Here is a 6,352-nt window from a genome sequence, read left to right on the forward strand (position 1 = left end):
CACTGGGTGAGTGTAAGGACACATCCAAATCAGATGCCCCAAACCACCTCACCTAGCTCCTTTCAATGTGAAGGAGCAGTGATGCTGCTTGTTACCCTGTCTCTAATGATGAGCCCAGTTGCCCTGTGAAGGAATCTCATTTTAGCCACTTGTATTAATGGTCTCATTCTTTTGGTAATTACCAAACCTCATGACCACGAGTAGATTGACTGGTAAATTGCTCCCTTTTCACCAAAACAATGAACTCATCACTGCTGACACTGCACCAATTTCATACAATTTTAACCTTTGCACAGTTTCTAGTTCATTTGGAGGTTTGTTTTTGGTTGTAGTTGGTGTCATTTGTTGTCTGCTGCAATGTCTAATGAACAGTTTTTGAGAGGAGTTGCTTTCCATAATCTGCAGTGGTTTACCAGGAAAAGACAATTATCTAATTATCTAATTGAGGAGGCCCGTTTGAAACAAATGGAGAGAGCGGGTCCCCGAACAGATCGATGGAGATTCAATATGAAGTGTAGAGTAGGAAAAAAAAGCAATTAATTGTTCCGTCACAGGGCTGGCACTTGCTTTGAAGAAAAAGCTAAACTTTTCTTTTGTGTCCACAAGGAGTGTGTGTGTGTGTGTGGGTGTGCGTACATTTCCTTCCAACAGTGTAGGGCTGCAGGTCCATGAGCTTTAAGAGGTCTTCTGCTGGCCATCTCCCAAGATGCCATTTTCAGTAGGATTAGTCAGGGATGCACCTAATTGCTATTGATTGCTATGTGCTGCATAAAATTGCTTCCCTTTTCTTGTCCACGGCGAGAGGTGGGAGAAGGCAATTAGCAGTGTGGACAAGATAGAAGCCCAGACTGACTTGTAATGAAATAGAATGGAGGAATGAACCTGTGAGTAATGCCCTTGAACTCACTGAGCATTACAAAACCATTAAGCACTGGTATCTTCTTATTTTTCCCTCTCACACAGCTCATGATCCTGGCAAATACTATACTTTTATTTATTCTGCAATGTTCTCCTTATAGAAAGGTGGAAACTCTGGGCATATTTCATATGTATTGTTATAGAAAATGTGGCTGAATTCATGGAGATTTGTCCTGCAGCATCCTCTTTTAAATTGAATTTTACCTCACATGCTACCCACTGCCATCTATTCAGGCGCAGAGAAATGCTGTGTCTATGGTGTGTTTTCATGCCATCTTAGAAGATCTGGGGTCCAGAAACATGGACAAAAAAGATAAACATGAAAAAGAAATCCACACTCACTGTTGCCAAGTAACACTTCTTTTCAAGTCTATTTAACAAAATAGTTTTGTGTCTCAATGAATAATACACATTATTTTACTTCTTGAGTCTTTTTTTTTTTTTTTTTTACTCCACCTCAGATGTCAGAATACACATTATACGTTTGAAGGTATTTACATATGAACAACACGGGGAGCACCAAGGGTGTTAAACCTTTTGAAATTTGGATGTATTTCTTGCACAGCTTTGGGTGAACCTGTGCGAGCATGTATTCATATACAATCAAATATGCTCTCAACCTATTTTAAACTTAAATTTCAGATTTGTTATAGAAATGATACTATCCCACATTTGAGTCCCACATGAACCAACCCTTGGTGCCCCAAAAACTAATACAATTGATTGTATAATAACAGTGTTTCTCTCTTCCTATTCCACACACTAGTCTGTGTTGGTTTTCAGGCACACTTTATATAACAGTTCTGTGAATTAAAATAACATAAGGGGGAATAAAACAATCTTTTGTTGTTTCCAGCTACAGTAAATCGGTGTCTCATGGAAAGATCGCATGGTATACCTTTACAAGATGGTATACCATTCAAACCGTACAAACCTGTGGTTTGAATGGTGGGAGAACAGATGGGGTCATTTGAATAGACATTCACAGACAGACATAAAGATGCAGTTTCTTGGCAGATATATAAACAAAGACAGACTGTGATGCTGATCTGTCCTTGAAACTGTGCAGCCTCACATGAAGGAGAAATGTAATTTGTGTGTAGTGGATGTGTACCACATAAACACATTTTGCGTTTAGAAAATGCAGCCCATTTTTTTTTAAAGTGACACATACCATATATATCTACTGTATGTTAATCTGAGTGATTCAAAACTGTTTCGGGTTATTCTTAAAGAAGAAAATATCCCTAACTCCATCATAGGCAGTAGTTTTTCTCCCATCCTCTAGTTGTCAGAGAGGAATAAACTTCATTTTCATGACATCTGTTTAAAGAATCGAATGAATGCACCGTTACAGTCCTGATGTCAACAACAACAACAAAAAAAAAACTACCTCAGCTGTCGTTCCAGTTGTATTACCTGCTTTGAATATATGTTTTTTTTGTCTTTTTTCCCCTTTTTTGCTCCCCACTAGCAGCGTGGATCAGCTCGTGTTTTCAGAGGGACAGTTGAGCATAACCTTGTCTTTTGACACCTACCACTCCGGCCTCTGCACTCCTGCCTTCACACCCAGTTGGTGCAAGCAGCTTGCAAAAATAAGTAGAAGAGCAGCCATGACGCCTCTAGTTGAGTTTAACAAATGCAATGTATCAGCACAGTCAGATCAAGTTTCCTAGATACTTACTTGACAATCCCATCTACCATTTTTGCTGCCTATTTATTTACTCCTATCAACGAGCATGGTGTATTTTGAGTCGTTCGTGTCCTTGTTCTCCTACTAATTCACCCTGCGGACTGTTACTGGAATGTTGAAGGGCAAAATAATAGCTAGTTTTGGATAAAACATAAAGGTAAACCATTGCACAGAGTACAAACAAAGTAGCACTTAAAGCATTCTGCACTGTTCATACTGCATGAAGCCAAAGACCATGCTTTGTGAATCTTATTTAGAGCCGTAGCAATAAGGCATCGGCGGTGGCAGCAATGCCTCTGAGCCCTGTCAACCAGCACACTCATTCGGTCTTTCTCTGTTACTGTTCAGTAAAGTCATTCCAATATATTTGCAGATACACATATAGCTAAGATGGCACCATGCTAGGTGGCAGCCTGTTACAGCAGCTCCCACTGGGTGTTTTGATTTTTCATCACTTTGTCACTTTATCTTCTTGTTCGTGTGTATTTTTTTTCAACTCTTTCATTTCAGTGACTGAGTGGCAATGGCTAATTTTTGTTTTGCAATTTTTCCATGTGGTTTTCTGTTACTTTCTATACTCTTTGTAACGGGGAGTCATGCAGAGAGGAATAAGGCCATTGTTTACCCACGTGGCCAGCTGATCGCATTAAGTAAACCAGTGCTACTGCCCAGAGTGAGGCCCTAAATCCTGGAGGAGCTGCAGAGGTGACGCTGGGGTTGCAGAACCAGAGCTAAGTGGTGAGTGAAGAAAAGGAAATATAAACCTTTTGTTCCAGCGATCATCATGGGGAATGTGAAGGCCTTGGGCAATAAGATGGACGAGCTCAGTGTGCTGATCAAGACCCAGAGGGAACGTGAGTGCAGCATTTTGTGTTTCACAGAGACATGGCTACACTAGCACTTCCCGGGTCACAGCACGGTTGTACCTGGCCTCAGGATTATTCAGGTGGACAGGGATGTTATACGGAGCGGTAAGAAGAAGGGAGGGTGGATTGCACTGTATGAGAGTGAAAGGTTATGCAATTCTGGACATGTTAATTTGAAGGAACGTTTCTGTGGTCTGGACATTGAACTGCTAGCTGTGGGGATGCGTTCATATTACTTGCCAAGGAGGGAATTCTTGTCTGCCATTGTTGGTGTTGTCTACATTCCTCCATCAGCTGATGTGGAAGTAGCATGCAACACTATTCATTCCACTGTTGCAAGACTTCAAACTCAGCATCCCAATACTTTTGCAGCCATTACTGGGGACTTTAATCATATCACACTGGACAAAACATGATCAACATTTTATCAGTATGTTAACTGCCCCCCCCCCCCCCCCCCCCCCCCACCCCCCCCCCCCCCCCGACACCAAAGTATGTCCCTCTTACCCAAATGCAGCCTGTATCCACAAGGACTGTGAGGAAGTGGACTCAGGAGGCTAATGAGGCACTGCAGGACTGCTTTGATGTGCTTTGTAAGCCACACGGGGAGGACATCAACAGCATGACAGACTGCATCACAGAATACATCAAATTCTGTGAACACACCACCTTGCTGGCCCGGACTGTACGCTGCTTCCCTAACAACAAGCCCTGGATCACCAGTGATCTGAAAGTACTTACTTAAGAAGAAGAAAGCCTTCAGGTCTAAGGACGGGGAAAAACTGAGGAGTGTACAGCACGACCTGAGGGTGAAGCTGAGGGAGTGCAAAGACTCCTACTGGAGGAAGCTGGAGGCCAGCAACTCCAGCAGAGCAACACGAGGAATGTGTGGATTGGAATGAAGGAAATCACTGCATTCAAGATGAGAGACAAGCCCCTTTTACACAGCCTGGTTAAGGCAGGAATGCTGCACATTTATTCTGCCTTGCTGTTCTGTATAAAAGGTACGGGTACGGAGTGGAGGGTCAGAGTTTCTCCGCCAGTAAGCCGGCTACGGAGGTAGTCACAGAGCCGGATCAACTGTGTGTGTGTAAAAGGGACAGCCAGCAAGGCGATACAGGGAGCTGATGCTGTTGTGTTACATGTCACGCCTCTGAATCCGGAATGCCGGCATGCTATGTAAAAACATACACAGGGACAGCATTATGCCGGCTTTGTTTGGTTCAGTGTAAAAAAGCAAAAGCGGCTTAATGATCGATCTTCTTTACAGCTATAATGCAGGATCTCTGTATAAAAGAGCCTACAGACAACCAGTGGGCAGCCTGGAGAGGACAAGAGAGCTAAACTGTTTCTTCAACAGGTTTAATACACAGCCCTCAACTGTCTTCTCCACCACACACCACACACCCCCACTGCCTGCAGTGCTTTTGCCTTTCCCCTCTCAATCCCCCCTAGTGAGCTCCTTGGCCCCATACTCCCCACCTTTGAAGTGCCTTTCCTCCAATGAGATGATGAGCACCCTCGCTTGCCTGACAGTGACTACTGGCCAGTTTGGGGGACAGCTGGAGAGACTCCACGAAGGCAAGGCTGTAGGCCTGATGGTATCAGAGCCAGGCTTCTGAGGACCTGTGCCAGCCAGCTATCTGCTATTCTGCAACACCTCTTCAACCTGAGCCTGCACCAGGAGAAGATACCAGTGCTATGAAAGATGTCCTGCCTTGTTCCTGTTCTCAAGAGGATGACTCCATCTGGCTTTGACGACTATCGATCAGCTGCCCTTACATCTTATGTGATGAAGTTGCTGGAGAGGCTGGTCTTGGCCTACCTTAGACCACAGGTGAAATCATCACTGGACCCTCTGCAGTTTGCCTACCAACCTCATCTGGGAGTGTACAATGCCATCATCTACCTGCTGCTGCCAGCTCACTCGCATCAGGATGGAACCAGCTGCACTGTGATAATCACATTCTTTGATTTCTCCAGTGAATTCAACACCATTCAGCCACTGCTACTGAGGTAGAAGCTGCACACAATGAGGGCTTACACATCCACCATCTTCTGGATTACCGACTACCTGACAAGCAGACCACACTTTGTCTGACTGGGCAGGCTCTGTCTGAAATGGTGGAGAATAGTACAGGAGCTCCACAGGGGGCTGTGCTGTCTCCCTTCCTTTTCACCTTCTACACCTCAGACTTTCAATACAACTCCTGGTCATGCCGCTTGCAGAAGTTCTCCAGCGACTCTGCAGTTGTTAGGTGTATAAGTGATGGGTCGGAGGAGTACAGAGTACAGAGCACTAGTAGATGATTTTGTACACTGGTCTGGAAGATATCATCTGCTTCTGAACGTGGCTAAGACCAGAGAGATGGTGATCGACTTCAGAAGGAAAAGGACGGCTACACAACCCCTGTGTATTCTGGGAGAGGATGTTGGCGTGAAGGTGGTCTACAAGTACCTGGGCGTCCACATCGACAACAGACTGGAAGACCAACATCAAGGCTGTATGTAAGAAGGGGATGAGCAGACTCTATTTCCTGAGGAAGCTGAAATCCTTCAATGTGTGCAGCAAAATGTTGGAAATCCTCTATCAGTCTGTTGTGGCCAGTGCACTGAACCTCACTGTAGTCTGCTGGGGGAGCAGCATTGGAGCCGATGACAACAACAGACTTAATAAACTGATTAAGAAGGCCATCTCTGTAATTGGCTGCAAACCAGACACCTTTGAGGTTGTGGTGGAGAGGAGGACACTGAACAAACTGTTATCCATTATGGATAATCCTGACCACCCTCTCCACCACCTACTGGACAGACAATGGAGCACTTTCAAACAGACTGGTTCAGCTTCGCTGTCACAAGGACCGATACAGGAAAT

Source organism: Thunnus albacares, chromosome 11, assembly GCF_914725855.1.
Source record: "Thunnus albacares chromosome 11, fThuAlb1.1, whole genome shotgun sequence".
NCBI lineage: Eukaryota > Metazoa > Chordata > Actinopteri > Scombriformes > Scombridae > Thunnus > Thunnus albacares.